The sequence below is a fragment of the Eumetopias jubatus genome, unplaced genomic scaffold (assembly GCF_037043125.1).
Source record: "Eumetopias jubatus isolate StellerSeaLion01/CBP00866 unplaced genomic scaffold, mEumJub1_p1.0 scaffold_2, whole genome shotgun sequence".
Classification (NCBI taxonomy): domain Eukaryota; kingdom Metazoa; phylum Chordata; class Mammalia; order Carnivora; family Otariidae; genus Eumetopias; species Eumetopias jubatus.
The window spans coordinates 13,069,580-13,087,849 of record NW_028274808.1 but is presented as its reverse complement, the minus strand read 5'-3'; the positions used below and the strand labels follow the sequence as shown (position 1 = coordinate 13,087,849).

General features: G+C 37.2%; 1 pseudogene; it reads left to right on the top strand.

Moving 5' to 3' along the window:
• Positions 1 to 276: 276 nt before the first annotated feature.
• On the top strand, positions 277 to 17,524 carry LOC148164801 (translation machinery-associated protein 7 pseudogene; annotated as a pseudogene).
• The last annotated feature ends 746 nt before the right edge of the window (positions 17,525 to 18,270 follow it).

The following is an 18,270-nucleotide window of genomic DNA, read 5'->3' as shown; positions in this document are numbered from 1 at the left end:
TGCATTAGAAGGAGGAGCATCTGGGACGCCTGGGTGGCTCAGTCGGTTAAGTGTCCAACTCATTATTTTGGCTCAGGTAGTGATCTCAGGGCCCTGTGTTGGGCTCCATGCTCAGCAAGGACTCTGCTTGAGGTTCTCTCTCTCTCCCGTTGCACCCCCTCCTGCTTCTGCTCTAAATAAATAAATAAAAGCTTAAAAAACAAAAAACCAGGAGGAGGAGCATCTGCTTCCGGTCCTCAGTTGACTGCATGCAACTAAAGTATGGAAGGCGAAACCATGGGTAACGGGGGGGCTGCTATAGGTATGTCACAGCAGCATCAAACAACAAGCTAGTCCAGGGAATTGTAACTAATTCCAAATTTTTAAGCCTAGTGGGAAGGAGAGAGTAAAACCACAAGATCTGATGAGAGGCAGGATTCAGATTGTATTTTTATTTATTTTTTTAAATTTTATTATTTTTTTTCAGATTGCATTTTGATTTAATGTGTATGTAATGACAGCCTGGTATGAGGCCCTGGAGTAAAAATGGAGAAAAGGGAATAGTTTTCGGCACAGTGCATTAGGACTCGGCAAATGACTTGCTTTGTCAGGGGAGAGGACGTGATGCGGATGTGGATTGGAGACTGCGGAAAAGATCACGTGTTCAAAGGAACTGAAGGATCACTCAGATTTCTGGCAGAGGTGGCTAATGACTTTATTAATAGACAGGAAGTTTCTACGATAAAGTGCAACTGAGGGTGGAAAAGATGAGTCCACCCTTGGGCATTTAGACGTCAAAATTCTCGTGGGATACCTACATGGTGCTGCCTGTTGAGAGGCTGGAAAGTGGAATCTGAAATTTGGAAATCAAGATAGAGTTATGGGCTGGCACTTGTGTTTGGAATACACTAAAATCCTGCAAATTCTTTTATGCACAGTGAGACGAGGACACGATTTGAGACAGAGCCTTAGAAGTTCCAGCAATTTAAGAGGTGGGCAAAGAGGGGAAAATGTGAAAGAACTCTGTACTAGTCAGAGTTCTCCAGAAGAACATGACACCGGGGTGACTTGCTCTGTGAGCTTTGGAATTAGCCATTCTGTTGTGCCATCGTTAAGGTACAAGCAGAACAATAAAAATAGTGAGATTAATTTAAAAATATAGATATATACACCTCAAAGTTTATTTTAAGGAATCGGCTCATGCTATTATGGAAACTGGCAAGTCCAAAAATTCACAAGGTAAGCCATCAGCTTATAGACCCGGGGAAGAGTTTCAGCTGAAGTCCAGCGCAGTCTGCTGGCAGAATTCCATTCTCCTCAGGAGAGGTCTATTTTGTTTGTTTGTTTGCTTTATTTGTTTTGTTTTGAATTAAGGCCTTCAGCTGATTAGATGAGTCCTACCCACATTATAGAAGGTAATGTTTTACCCAAAGTCTGCTGATGTAAATTTTAATCTCATCTAAAAAAATATCTTCACAGAAACATCTAGAATAATGCCTGGCCAACTATCTGAGTACTGTGGCTTAGCCAAGTTGACACATAAAATTAACCATCACAGAAAGTGAGGAATATTCAGGAATGAAGAGACAATGGTGTGGGGTAGGAGGGAAGGAGGGAAAGAAAGGGAGAGAGAGAGAGAGACATTTCCCTAAGCTAAGAGAAGAAAGAATTCCGAGAAAAAAAAAACAAAAAACAAAAAACAAGTGGTCCAAAAGATTTCAAGCAGGATTTGAACTGAAAATAGGCTCCTGGGTGAAACAACGGGAAGCCATTCTGATAGAATAACTGTCCTTTGGCCGAAGTCTAAGAGCAAGGAGTTGAAAGGTTAATGGGGGGAAGGGGGACTATAGGAGACATTGTGTGCTAATTACTTCCACTAGAAATTTGGCTTGTGAATAGAAGAAATTGCAGAGTGATTGGCCAAAGAGAGCATAGGGGTGAAGGGGATCCGCTTTTTCTATAGGACTTGGAAAGAAATAAAATAAACTTGTTATGATTAACACCTTGGCTGATGATAGCAAACATGACTCCAGCTCAACACATTAACACTCCAGGTGTAACTGCAATTTACCAGGGATTCATAAAAACAGGAGACTCTCATCCTAAAGAGTGATTGTCTAATCGTGAAATTGCAGTGAACTCTGGGGGGAAAGGAGGCAATTTTGAATGCCTTTTGATCTCATCAATCAAACAAAACCATATAGGTAGCTGCATTTTTGGCAAGGCAGATGGCAGATGGGGTGAAAGGTGGCCTAAGAGTGCGCTGGACATTTTTACCATTTTCCCCCAAATTATTTTCCATTACTGGTTCATACTATAGTCCCTGACAAAGGATATATGAACATTCATAAGCAAATTCTTTTTCTATGAAAAATAATATTCTCATTTATTTTACATCTCCTCATAACTAACCTTTCCGGAAGGTCCACACGAGGTAGTAGGGAGAAAATAGGAATGGAATATTTCAATAACTGGGCAAACACATCATCAGTAGTGAGATCTTTTTTTTTTTAAGTTTTATTTATTTATTTTAGAGGGTGAAGGCAGAGGGAGAGGGAGAAAGAGAATCCCAAGCAGATTCCCTGCTGAGCGCAGAGCCCGAGGGGGCTCAATCTCACGACCCCAAGATCCACCTGGACAAAATCAAGAGTGGAACACTCAAATGACTGAGCCACCCAGGTGCCCCTAGACTCTGCTTCAAAACATTTAGGACAGTGTTTTTTTCTTTTTTTTCAAAACCTATCTAGATCTAAAATTAAGATGGAGCGCCTAGGTGACTCAATTGGTTAAGCATCTGCCTTCAGCTCAGGTCATGATCCCGGGGTCCTGGGATGGAACCCCACATTGATCTCCCTGCTCAACGGGGAGCCTGCTTCTCCCTTTCCCTTTCCTCCTGCTTGTGCTCTCTCTCTCTGTCAAGTACATAAATAAAATCTTTAAGAAAATAAAATAAAATTAAGAAAAAACATACTTCATGGATACATGATACACAGGCAAGTCTAATTTCTATTACGGCCAATTATTCTCATTTGTCATACAGTAAGTCATATGTCCTATGCATTGCTTTGTTTTCTTCAAAACCTTAACACCACTGATAGGAGAAGAAACTATAGCGAGGCCCTGATTTTCATGCCATAAATGTATGAAAAGCATAGAAATTCTTCCTTAGTAGAATCTCATAAAGAATATAATACATTTTTGGCCATTGCCACCAAATAAACTTCCAACGCCTGGCAAAAGCACATCTCATTTGAAGCAGGGAAGTAATCGCAATTGTTCCATTTGAGTTGGGCAACCAGGTGTTTTGCTGCATTTAAAGGACCTCCATTCGGGGCATAATGGGTTGGGGTCACTTCATCTAATGTATCTCATTATATTGAGGTAATATAATCATTTCAGTCGTTTGTTTTCTGTTCAAGAATGAGGAATTTCAATGTACTAAGGAAACAATTTGTTTTCAGTATCTGATAAAATAAGTAGTTCACAAGCTTTCATTTTTTAAATTTTTTTATTGTTATGTTAATCACCATACAGCATTAGCTTTTGATGTAGTGTTCCACGATTCATTGTTTGTGCACAACACCCAGTGCTCCATGCAGAATGTGCCCTCTTTAATACCCATCACCGGGCTAACCCATCCCCCCACCCCCCTCCCCTCTAGAACCCTCAGTTTGTTTTTCAGAGTCCATTGTCTCTCATACTTCGTCTCCCCCTCCGACTTACTCCTCTTCATTCTTCCCCTCCTGCTATCTTCTTCTTTTTTTTTCTTAACATATAATGCATTATTTGTTTCAGAGGTACAGATCTGATTCAACAGTCTTGCACAATTCACAGCGCTCACCGTAGCACATACCCTCCCCAGTGTCTATCACCCAGCCACCCCATCCCTCCCACCCCCAACCACTCCAGCAACCCTCAGTTTGTTTCCTGAGATTAAGAATTCCTCATATCAGTGAGGTCATGTGATACATGTCTTTCTCTGATTGACTTATCTCACTCAGCATAACACCCTCCAGTTCCATCCACGTCGTTGCAAATGGCAAGATCTCATTCCTTTTGATGGCTGATAATATTCCATTGTGTATATATACCACTTCTTCTTTATCCATTCATCTGTCAATGGACATCTTGGCTCTTTCCACAGTTTGGCTATTGTGGACATTGCTGCTATAAACATTGGGGAGCACATACCCCTTCGGATCCCTTCATTTGTATCTTTGGGGTAAATACCCAGTAGTGCAATTGCTGGATCGTATGGTCACAAGCTTTCATTTTTAAAAAATATTTAGATTTGGACACAAGTTAAAAATAAGATTTAATATTGAAGGCTTTATTACCAAAATCTGTCTTTCATCTGACTAAGAGATTTAGGAAGAATGCGGGTTTTAGCGTTTTAGATCCCCTAGTGTCATCTTCCCGGCCTGAAAGAATGAGCAGCAGTTTATTTTGGGTATGGGCTCTTTATGTCAATGATCAACAGCCAAATCAGCTTTTCCTAAGGAATAAAGTAGGGACCAGGTGAAGGGCATTAACATTTGTACAAAAAGATTTCATTACATCTTTATAATAGCCTCATGAGTTAGGTACAACTACATTTGAGCCACAGAAATTACTGCTTCATAGGTCAAAAGTTTTATAATATTGGCAATTTCATGTGGCTCAAACTAAAAGTACAGTTGACCTATGAACAGTGCCTATAACTTTTGACTCCTCAAAAACTTAACTACTAATAGCCTAGAGTCGACCAGAAGTCTTGCCAATGACAAATAGTCAATTAGCACATATTTTATATGTTACATGTATTATATACTATATTCTTACAATAAAGTAAGCTAGCAAAACGTATTAAGAAAATCATGAGAAAATACATTTACAGTACTGTACTGTATGTATTGAAGAAAAATCCACGTGTAAGTGGATCTGTATAGTTTAAATTCATGTTTTTCAAAAGTCAACTCTATTCTTGCCATAACAGTAAAGAAACTGAATCCCACAAGTGTTATATAAATTACTCAGGGTCAAACAGTGTATCACCCAATTATAAATTAAACCAGTTTCTTTACCATTCACTTCTTTAGCAAAATAAGATTCTAAAAATCATACTTCCAGAAAATTTGGAATTACAAATATCTGAAAATCCACTGCTAGATTTCATTTCTACTCTATGCTCAGTCGTAGCCCAGTCAGGTATGTCAAAAGGACAAAGCAGCCAAGTGAAAAAGTTCCTAAAGCCAACAGCTGGAATAATTTGGGCAACAAAATAAATAAAATATCTTAGATTAAAAACCATGGCGTAAAGTATATACCCATTAGCCCATATTGATATAAATAAGTGATTGGACAAATAAACAGATGGTAGGAAATAGACAAATCTCCTGTGCAGAATTCCAAATAATTGGAATTATTTGCTCTACCTCAAGGAGGTAGAGCATAACTAGGGCGCCTGGGTGGCTCGGTCGTTAAGCGTCTGCCTTCGGCTCAGGTCATGATCCCAGGGTCCTGGGATCGAGTCCCGCATTGGGCTCCCTGCTCAGCAGGAAGCCTGCTTCTCCCTTTCCCACTCCCCCTGCTTGTGTTCCTTCTCTCGCTGTGTTACTGTCTGTCAAATAAATAAATAAAATCTTTTAAAAAAAAAAGAGGTAGAGCATAACTCCCAACTCCTTAAGTGAGAACTGTGCGCAGTGACTGTCTTTCAAAGAGAACAGTATGGAAAGGGGGAACACAGAGTAAGTTTAAAGCCCAGAAACCTGACAAACACTACCCCAAGCCAGATGATCAAGTTTAACATCAGTGATGATAAGTCATGCTGATAGTATATGCCATTGATATGATGTGATGAGAATGGCACTTCGTCTTCGTGATCTTGCTCACAAAATCTCGTAACCCCAGTCTAATCATGAGAAAAAATCAGACAAATCCCAACTGAAGGACATTCTACAAAATACCTGACTAGTGTTCTTCAAACTGTGAAGGTCATCAAAAACAAGGAAAGTCTGAGAAACTGTCAGAGCCAAGAACAGCCTCAGAAGACGTGACGACTAAATGTAATGTGAGAGCCTGGATGGAATCCTGAAATAGAAATAGGGACACCAGATAAAAACTAGTGAGATCTGAATAAAGGATGGAGTATAGATAATTAGGTAGTAATTTGGGGCATTGATTGTGGTAAATGAATTACACTAACAAAAGAAGTTAATGACAGGAGAACCTGGGTGTGGGGTATATGAGAATCACATATTTTAGTAGTAACAGAAAACAGTTATTTAAAGTACTCAAGCAAAATGGGAAAAGGCCATTGTGAATACATATGCTTTAAGCACCTCCTACACATTAGTTTATCTATATTTGTGATAAAACTTTAATTTTATAACTCATAGTGATTGAGTTAAAAAAATCACTTGTGAAAGTCTCTGATATGTCTAGGCATTTTAAAAGAACATAAAGATTGACTAAACCCTTAGCACTATGCAAGTGCTTTATTCTATCATAAAGTACTGAGAATAAATAAAAATAAGTTCATGTTGTGAATTCTTCAGTGAGTCATTCCTAGTTCTAGGCATACTCTTTTGATGTTCAGAGGAACTCAATATACTAGAGTGGGAGTCAAAAAGAAATGTGCTTAACAGCAACATTCAAAAGTGATACTTTAGCCCAGTTAAGGTAATTCAAAGTTAACCTATTATTTAAAGAATTGGAATATTTTCTAATTCAACTCAAAGAAGTAATAACAAACATTGAAATAATGCCACAGTGTTTGTGCTACAAGCATTTACAAAGACCACAGTTTCTTGGCATTTATGTAATGATATTCAAGGTTTATTTGCTCATTGTGACCATTCCAATGAGCTCACAGAAATCAAAAGGTCTCTAGCCCCATGGTTATTTTGTTCAGGGTTTCTATTTCATACACTGTATTTGAAATATGTCTCAGACCAGTTACTGAATTCAGACTTAGTAAATAAATTGAATACTTTCAACAACTCGATAAGACACACTTGAGAACATGTGATATCTTGAAAACCTCCAAAATAATTACAATGGCCTCTAAGATTTCATAAAAACTTGGATAAAACTTCATCCCATATAAACCCCTTGAATTTACAAATGCTTAAAATATATCAAACGATGTTGCTCCAGTATGCCATGTATTATATTGCTAATATTCTTCTGGTTAAATAAAAAAAAAAAAATCCAGAACGTACTTATCTTAAATGCAACACGTTCCCTTTTATATAACATCTTTAGAATGTAGTCATTTCATATCATCTATCACCTCTGTCACAATTTTCTTAAGATTTCTAACCTCTCAAACTTACTTCTCTTATTACAGACCCCATGATTTATGAGTCCCGATCGCTAGAGAGACAGCTATGTAACCTATAGCAGATCACCTCAGAAACAGTTTCTTCTGAAATGTACTGTCACATTGAAATGGAATTACAACACATTTTGGGGCAATTCTGACATGTACTTTTAAACTCACTTGCTCAATTGTAAAGGGGAGAAAAAGCATAGAAATGGGGGGGAAATAGGCTTCATTGATTTGTTTTTACTTCCTGTAAAAATAATAGACCTTCCATCAGAAGTTTACCATAACGAGATATACTTCCGTTTAGCTAATATCTTACATATTTGCTCTAAGTACCTACATAATTACATACGTCATTAAGAAATGAAACAAAATGATCGATTTTAACATTCCATTGGAAACATAGTAGAATCCATCCTTCATTAATGATTTTGTGCCATATACGTGTTTTCGTCTTTAACGAAAGGAAAATTCCAAGTATCACAGTATATTTTGATTTGAAATTGTGTTAAGTACCTGAGGAGGAAAATGTGAGAATGTGTGGCTTAAAAAAAAAATTTAAAGACTGATGTTTTGGGAATAGAGATGTAATTGATTTATAGCAACGTCTTACAACAACTTTTTCTCTTACCTAAATACTCACCACAGCAGACAGCAAGCAAAGGTGGACAAATCACATGTTGTTGCAGGCCTTTCCAGTGGAAACTCAATATAGAATAGCTCTAACATTTCTAGAAGAGAGAGATGCTAGAGTCCAGGTGAACAGTATGAAGAGTAGTTCACCTCAATAGCTCTTCCCTACAAACACTAGCCACCTTCTAAGTTATCATCTATCTCTTTGCTACCCAAAGTGTGGACGACAGACCAGCAGTATCAGGATCACTTGGGAATACGTTAAAAATAGAAATCTGGGGCGCCTGGGTGGCTCAGTCAGTTTAGCGTCTGCCTTCGGCTCAGGTCCTGATCCCAGGGTCCTGGGATCTGGTCCTGAGTCGGGCTCCCTGCTTAGCGGGAGGGTCTGCTTCTCCCACTCCCTCTCTCTTTCCCCCTGCTCCCCCTGCTTGTGCTCTCTCTCTCTCTGACAAATAAATAAAATCTTAAAAAAATAAAAATAAAAAGTACTGATGTCTAGGACTCACCCCACATCAATTAAACCAGAATCTCTGGGTTTACAGGCAGTCATCAGTATTTTTTAAAATGTAGCTATGGGGCGCCTGGGTGGCTCAGTTGGTTAAGTGTCTGACTCTTGCTTTAGGCTCAGGTCATGATCTTGGGGTCATGGGATCGAGCCCCATGTCAGGCGTGGTGCTGAGCCTGGAGTCTGCTTAGGATTCTCTCTCTCCCTCTCCCTTTGCCTTTACCCACACTCTCTCTTTCTCTTTCTCTCTCACAAATAAATAAATAAATCTAAAAAAAATAATAAAATGTAGCTATGAGTTTAAGTTGTCCGAGTATCGGTACCAAGTGGATTTAATTTATTTATGCTCATGACATCTGAAATACTCTCTTCCTTTAAGACAGGCTCATAAAGCATTAAAAAGAAAAAGAAATCACATTATTCTCCAGAATTTATTTTCTCTCTCTCTCTTTTTTTTTCCCACCTAACTCCCCTCTTCCTATCCCAAATTCCTTATGGTATATATGCTTACACATGCATAGACATGGACATGCATATGTTTCTGTTCTTTGTACATTAACCTGAAAGAATGTGGAGCAAAAGCCCTTAACTAACCAGAAATCTCTCCATCCCCAGTGATTTTGCTTTTCCCCACAGCCAGTTCAGGACGTCCATGGAAACATGACATGTGTGGAACCTACAAGCAAATGTTTATTTGTATTATCTTTATCCAAATGGCATAAACTCTCTTTATATGTAATGTGTGTATGGAGAAGAGCATTAACTAAAAGTAGCAGATACATGGGGTGCATTGTACTGAAATAGTGACCAGAGAACAAATGATCTATAATAGCAACTAAAAGCATTTGTCAAAAGAGGGGACCAAATTTACAGTGAAAATGGTTTGAGAGGCTGGACAGGAAAGTGAGTAAACAGAACACCCAGAGAGTGTGATAATTCAAGACCTAGAGAGGACAACCTGAACCCCTGGGTAAGGGCCAGCATGGTTGATTCCCCATGAGAACTGTAAAAACTTGAACAATCCCTGGATGACTGTTCTCCATGCTTCCAGTCAAAAATCAGAAGAAAATGGTATTTTAACACCTTTCCTCCGAGTTCTTGTTTTATCTATGTATCTAGTTATTTTTTGTGCTGTTGTTGATTTTCCTTGGGCAAATTGTGTGTGAAAAGTGAGTACATTATAAGAATGTATTATTTCTGCTTTTTGTTCTTCATCCCTGAAAAGTCAAGTTTTAGGGTAAGTGAATTTTTAAGTCTGAAGTAGAGATTTGGGGATTCAAACTCTAAACAAGAAACATTGAAAATCTTCTATTTAACTGATATTGGCATGTCCAAATTACACCCAACAAATCATATAATGATATGTCAATTATATGTAGTAATGTCCCCAATCCCACAAAACAAACAAACAAAAAGGTTAATTTGAGTGTAATAAAATTCAATCTGAGTAACAGTTGAATGGAGTTCTATTTTCTATAAATATCCTTTTTCAGATTTGTACTACTTTTTTAATAGGTATTAAAAATTTTAAAATTTAAAAAATTTTAAGATAGTATATATAATCTATAATAATCTGTTTCTCTTATTATTTTTTAGTTTTCCTAAAATAGGTAGGAGACCTGTCTTCCACTATCTTAGCTGCTGACCTCATGCAAACTGTATTTTCTAGGCCCCCTCACCACTAGGCTTCTGGGTAGTTTCAGCCAATGAGAAGCACTAACCAACTCAGTACTGTTTTAGGTGTGTCCCAAGCAATGATTATGTCATGTCTGTGATGGTCTCAGTTGCAGGGCTTGGGGGACACCCACATTCTCCCTTTGTCTCTCCAGCCTGAGGTATCATGGTATCTTTCTGTCATTACTTACCTCTGTCTTGCTTCAAACAAAGCCTGTTTGGGCTTTCACTGCTTCTGATCCCTTTGTCCTAATTCCTTACATGGAATCGCATAGCATGCATCGGGTTTCCCTGACCATATCATATGACACAATGATACAGTGAGACAGAATGAGAACACTGGGTTTGACCCCTGTCTTTGTTTTAGATAGGCTTTTGGACACTGAGCACATTACCTAATTATTTTCTTCTAATGTCTCCTCAGAATATTCTACCTCTGTTTATTTTGTTTTTCCCTCCTTTAACTCCTCGATTATAGCTGACGTTACAAATCTGAGGCTCTATGTACCTTAAAACTTCAGGGGACATTAAAGATCATCTGGTAGCAATAGTAACAAGAGCTGATTGAGTACTGTATGTATAGCAGGTCTTATACTAAATATATGTGTTTATATGTATTATCTCTTTACCCCTCACAAGGAAGTATAAAGTTGATACTAAATTATCCCCATTTCACAGATGAAGACGTGCAGATGTAGATGGTTCAAGTTACTGCACATCGCACAGCCAGCTCAGAACCTGGCCCAGCGCCCAAGCATTCTACCTTATGCCTTCTTGCCACTACTTCCCTCTTTCAATCTTAGGAAGCTCAGATTTCTCCTCAGCTTTTACAATTCTCATCTAGGAATACATCAAGGTTTTGGGAGTGCAGTCGCTATTAAACGGCAATACAATTTTTGAAATATTTTCTGAGAGCTATATCATGGTTCTGCTTGATACTGACTGGATTGGTTTTATTTATTTTTCAAAATCGGCTGAACTGTCAATTCTATAAACAAATACCTATATCGCTATAGTCTGTAGTGGTGTTTTCTGCAGTGAAGATGTTAAGGTTAGAATATACATTCTATAGGAAAAAAAACATTACAATTAAATATAATAAAGCAGAAAAATGGCAGTGGAAGTGGTAACAGGAAAACAGCCAAATTAACAAAACCCATTAACAAGATTCAAATCTAATATTTATCATATGCTTCGCTATCCAGGGTAGACATTATGTAGTATTATGCTAGTTTATCTGATTTGGGATGGTGGGGATGTTTTATTTGTTCTAAAATCAACTAGTTGGTTTCCTATGCCCAGATTAAGTGTCTGTGTGCCTCTACCCGGTTATGATAGTGCAGACTCCTAGGTCCCACATATTGAAATTTGCTTTAAACACACCCAGCGCAATCATACCGTTTACTATTGCTGGCATTTCTACTCCCAGGGAAGTTTCACATATGTGACAATGCATCACACCTTGAGTGACACAGGGGAGAATAAATGAGGTTAGCTCACCAGCTATTTTACTGTCTTGACCCCAAACCTTCTCCATTGATACCTACTCTCCTCAAGAGTGAACCTATTCAGAAAAAAAACAAAGCTGACTGGATTGAGGATTAGAAACTGCCTCCTCTTTCTTGTCATTCAGGTCCAAACCAGCTGAGTGTCCTTTAGCTATCACTGTAATCCATCTCACTTAAGGTAGAGCATTTGACTTCTTGGCCACCAGGCCTCCCTTCCGCTTTAGGAAATAATCCTCTTTCAATCTCCTACCCATTCAAATAAAAATACCATCTCATATTAATAACATCTCTCCCAAAGAAGCTCAAATCATTTTTCAGATATTTCTCTAATCCTCACAGCATTCCTGTGAGATAGGTAATGTCCATACAACAACTTTTCTCCACCAAGTCAGAATGATTATGCAAGGGTATTAGGTGCCCAGAGGTATTATTGAACTGACTTTCATTTCCTCCAAAAATATATTTACTGGAGATTGAAGCAGTGCATTTATTTGGAAAATATATATGTGGATTTAAGGATAGACATTCGACTCAGAATAATGACTGTGTTGTCCATGGTATTTTGACATTGATAGAGATACATTGCTTCTAGCAAGATGCAATATAACTCATTTGGATACTGTGAGTATAAATTCCTAAGTTGGTAGGTATTTATCAGGTTGAAAACATTAAAGGCACAATTTATGAATTCCATAAAATAATGTTTTTGGTACAATTGGTACATTCAAAAAATCACCTTTTGAAAATACATTGTGATTAGTATCAGGGGAAAATAAATTTAAAGGAGTTTAGATTATTTATGTTAGAGATAAGATTGCCTAACAATTTGATCTTTAAGAATAATGCATATATTTACTAAGACTGGAAATAAAAGAAGTGAATTAAAATTACATTACAAAAATGTTGAATTGGCTAAAGAAAAAATCATCTGTTGAGTGAAATGTTTTAGTCATATTCAAAATATGTTGGTACGTACTACCTGAAAGTTAAATTAGAGGCAGCATCCTTCCATTCCTATAGTATAAAGATAATACATAACACATAGAGGGCTGCCTATGGATCAGTGTGGTTCTTAGCACCTTAACTCATTTCTTCCCCAAAATGATTATTATCCTCCTCTCCAGATGAGAAAACCCCCAAGGCACAGGTTCCATCCCTCATCCAAGGTGGTAGGCTGGGATCTGAATCCATGCTCTCTAACTCTCAGATTCTCATTTTTTGACCCTACTCCTCTGAATATAAACTGATATTGTATAACTAAGGTGAGTCAGCATACCTGTTAGGAGATTTTTTTTTTAATTAAGAAATGTGAAGAGATTGGTATGAAGTGGGAACAACTGCTAAAGTTGGTTACGGGATATCCTTCCTTCCTCCTAGGGGAAAGAAAGCCAGATAAATCCAGTGTGCATCAGGTAGGCCATTCAAAGTTGGTGATGCTTTCTCCTGAGGTCCCGTAGGGACCACAATGCCATCCTCATACAGTTTCTACTAGTGTGCAGCTCTCAGCCTCCTCTTGACCCCCGCTTGACCAAGTGATATATCTATATTCTCTAAGAAAGGGCGGTAAGTCTGGATGAACAGATGGATAGAATTAAAAACCCCCCGACTAACAAAAACCCCAAATGTTTCCCGAGCCACAGTTGAGAAAATAAAAATTTCCAGGAATGACAATTTAAAATATAAGGAGTAACACCTTAAATGTCTCTCTTAAAATAAGAGATCAGTTCAGTTAAGGTTGATAAAAGCATAATTTTCTAAATTTAAAATAAAAAAAAGAAGCATGTGTTGACTCACTCATGATTGAAACATAATTTAAATTAAATATTTAATACATACTATTTATATTATATTATATTTAAATATTTAAATATACTTAAAATGTAATATATAAAATATTTATATAATATTAAATAAAATATAATTTAAATTAACATAATAGAAGTAAGGGTGCCTAGGTCACCTCAGTCAGTTAAGCATACAGCTCTTGATTTCAGCTCAGGTCATGATCTCAGGGTCATGAGATGGAGTCGCCGTCAGGCTCCATGCTCAGCGTGGAGTCTGCTTGATAGTCTCTGTCTCCCTCTCTCTCTGCCCCTCCTCCTGCCTCACTTGCTCTCTTTCTCTAAATAAATAAAACCTTAAAAAATAGAATATAATAATAGAAGCAGCTAACACTTATTGAGTGCTAACTATATGCCAGTTACTATGTTAGGTCTTCATATGTATGACTCATTTCATTTTCAAACATTCCTATAAAGTAGGCACAGTTATTATGTTCATATTTCGGAAAAGGTAACTAAGGCTAAGATTAGAACAAATAAATAGATAAATACATCAAGTACAAAGAATCAGTAAGTGATGGAGCTAGGATTCAGTTTGCCTAATTCCTAACTCATAAATCCCATGTTATTATATAAATGTCCATGAATTTCTGAATATTCAGGGTAAAGACACTTAAAATACCTCTTCAAAAAATAGGCACTTATTTCCCAGAGATAATATTTCGTTCATCCTGGAAAAGTTTGCCCTTCCTATTACTCCTTGATATATAAAGTCTTCAGAACTCAATTCAGGGATCACTCTTCATTGAAAATTATAGCCCAATCTCACTCATGAATATAAATGTAAACATTTAAAACAAAATGGTAATAAAACATTATAACAATTCATACATTATACCAAAGTTCATTTTCTCTCAAAAAGACAGAAATATAGAAATATACTAAATACTGACATATAGAAAATATATTAGTTGTATACCATATAAATAAAGATGGGAAAAATATATCTTTATGTCAATAGATGCAGAAAGCTATTCAGTAAGATTCAATATCTATTCATGACTAAATCTGTTCTTTTTTAATTTTTTAAAAAGATTTTATTTATTTATTTGACAGAGAGAGAGCACAAGCAGTGGGAGTTGGAGAGGGAGAAGAAGACCCCACACTGAGCATGGAACCCGATGTGGGACTCGATCCCAGGACCCCGGGATCGTGAGCTGAGCCAAAGGCAGATGCTTAACTCACTGAGCCACCCAGGTGCCCCTAAATCTGTTTTTTTTTTTTTTTAAAGCAACTGTAAGTGGAGGAGTAGGGGAAGGCTTAGCAGGTGCCACATCTGGCCACGAAAGTGGCAAGAAGCTGCTGGAACAACCCAAGAAGCAGGCCAACGGGACAGATGATGAAGATGAGACATTCAAACAGAAACTGAAAGAGGAGCAAAGGAAACTTGAGAAGCTAAAAGTGAAGGCCACACGGAAGGGTCCCCTGGCCACTGGTGGAATTAAGAAATCTGGAAAAAGTAAGCTGTTCCTTGTGCCTGAGGCAATGGTGATCCTTAATTCCATTCCTCTGTTAACATCTGGATCCCCCATCATCTGTTGTCACCGATAGTTAGAATGAAGTGTTGTCTTAGATCCTGTTGTACATTTAAGAATAAACTTTTGTAAAAAAAAATCAATCATAAAAAAATAAATAGAAGAGTACTTACTTTATCCGATACAAGATATCTACAAACCCCCATGACATTACATGTAACTCTAAATATCTGCAAGCATTCTCATTAAAGTTAGGATGAAGACAAAGTTGGGGGCACTGAATACCGTACTCAGAGAAATAAATAAAAGAACGAGATAAAAATAAGAACTAGAAACAAAGGAAGAAAATGAATGCCAATTTGCAGATGAAATAATTGTTATCTCAAAATAGCTAACATGTGTGGACAAAATATGAGCACTTTAAAAACAATCGGAGAAAACATACAGTGCTGGCTTTATGACGTGGGGTAGGAAAACACGTCGTTAAAGGAAAGGATTGGTTGGTATGAACTACATGACAGTTAACAATTCTGTTAACGTAAGGATGACAGAGATAAAGCAAAAAACCTACCCACAGTTTGGGAGAAGATACTTTAATTTAAAAACGTGTTACATTATAACACATACCTGAAATTTATAAGCGGAAATACAAAGAACCAAAAAAGAAAAACGGGGATAAGGCATGAAGAAGGGCTTCTTCTAAAAAGGAAATCCTCAGAGCCTTGCATATTAGACAGATGCTATGGGTATAACCATGGTATGCGTGTCAGAAACACAAAAGCATGCCCTTTTGCATTCACCACGTTAGGAAAGATGAAAAAGTCTGCTGTAACAAGTCCTAAAGATATGGCACAATGAAAACTTGGAGACTGCTTGTGAAGATGCTAATTTTCTTTTTTCTTTTGAGATTTTATTTATTTGACAGAGAGAGACACAGCGAGAGAGAGGGAACACAAGCAGGGGGAGTGGGAGAGGCAGAAGCAGACTCCCTGCTGAGCAGGGAGCCCGATGCGGGGCTTGATCCCAGGACCCTGGGATCATGACCTGAGCCAAAGGCAGATGCTTAACGACTGAGCCACCCAGGTGCCCCAGAAAATGCTAATTTTTTGACAAAAAATGTGGAAAGCAATTTGGCATTATCTTAGAAACTTCATGTGCCTATACCCTATGACTCAGCAACTCCATATTAGGAATATACCTATATTGCTGTGCCATGTATTTATATATGTAAATATATAAATATATAGATATAAATATATAAAATATATTTATCACAATCCACAATAAAAATGTACAACACACACACATAAAACACAAACAAAACTTTTAGAAAATAATGCTAATTCTTACTATAAATTAAAAATGGGTATATGGATATTTTCTATTCTATTGAAGGTCAGTTTTTAAAAATACTGGTTTTAACTCAATGAGCTGATTTCATAACCTACTAATGGGTCACAGCTCACAGTTTGAAAACTACTGTCCTAGAGAATCTCAGTGCATGTGTTCTAGGGAACATATATAAAAATGCTCATGGGGTGCCCAGGTGGCTCAGTCGGCTACATGTCTGACTTTTGATTTTTGACTCAGGTCATGATCTCAGGGTTGTGAGGTGGGGCGGTGCATTGGGTGTGGAGCCTGTTTAAAATTCTCTCTCTCCCTCTCCCTCTGCCCCTCCCCCTTAAAAAAATGCTCGTACCTATACAGTTTTTAATTTAAAAAAATGGAAGTACTGTAAATGTCTATTGAAGGAGACCAAATGGGTATACTGTGCTATATTTAAGAAGTTAACAACTCCACACATCAACAAAATTATTAATATTGAGTGAAAATTCAAATCATATTAGGACCCGCATTATAATTCCACACATATAAAGCTGGTAACATGTACTAGTAAGAACATGTTGTATGTGAGAAAACTATAAAGAAATGCAGAAAAAAATATATATATATAATGTATATGGCTGTGTATATGCATGTGAATGCATACTGAGAATTTGTTTAAAAAAATTATAGTATCAACTAAAATGAACAATCATTAAAATTATTTTGGGTTAAGTCAAGTCATAAACACCTAAGAATAAAACTTCTTTGAAGTTTTTCCAGTTTTTGATCAGTAAATTGCCATTGGCTTAAAGAGATTTGTTCAAAATCTCTTAATGAGTTTTCGAACTCTTGCTGAAGATTCATGTTATATTTGGCATGGCCATAGTATGGATTATATGATGTGTTTTCATATTATAAAATATCATGAATTAAAAAAAACAAGCATGAGATTTCATTAAGAAAACATTTAATTTCCCTTATTGCAATGGTCTCTTCAAATGCAATGCCTATTGCTAGGTAAACTGTACCCAGAGCAATGTTTCCACAGTGGCTTTTTACATAAGCCTCTTTTTACCTCCTTATACTCCGGCAATGACTTCTCTGCTGAGGAACATTGAAACAAGTCATGTAGACTGAACAGGGTTGCCTGCGTGTCTAAACGTATTTCAATTTCCACTTATCTTCTAGGAAGTTCAGAGAAATTCCAAGTTCTCTTTGGAAGTCCAAGTATTTTTTATAGACCCAGACTAGATCTGGGCATTATCATAGATTGAAAGCAGTCGTCGTCAACCTTCTCAATAACTCAGGAGCTCCTGAGACTCTTCTGTTTGCCCACTAACACCCCGCTAAAGTCTTCTCTTCAGGACAGTGTAGATTCCCCCAGGAGTCAGATCTGCCAAAGCAAATGGGTCCTAGCAAACATGTGTTTGCCTTGGCATCTTCCACTTTATGTTGATAAATCGCCACTGATTCTTCTATTTTTTTGTGCATGTAGAGTTAAAAAAAAAAAAACAACCAAAAACAACAATAATAACAAATGCCTCTCTGCTTTGAGACAGATTAAAAGTATCTTTTTAGACATAAGATGAAATCCTTACACCTGATAATCGTGCAATATAAGATGTATAGATGACAGAGTGTGAGATTTTTTTCTTACTAAAACAAAACAAAACAAAACAAACTTTCCCTGATGTTCTCAGATAATCCAGTGGTCTTTCCTGTGAAAAGTCACCTTATTGGTAGAAGCTTAAGAAAAAGTCACCTTATTGGTAGAAGCTTAAGAAATCCTAATTACTTAATGCTGTTGTTTTCAGAATAAAAAATTAAGAAAATTTTGGAGATGAGGATATTACAGAATGAAAAATGTAGGGAATTAATCAGTAGCTACCAACAACAACACAGTAATGATAATATTCACTAATTAGTGACAAAAGAGAAAAAATAACATGCATTAAAATTCAAGTGCCCATTTCTCTTTAGGTGTATATTGAGCATGATAATCCGGGCTGGCTGACACTTG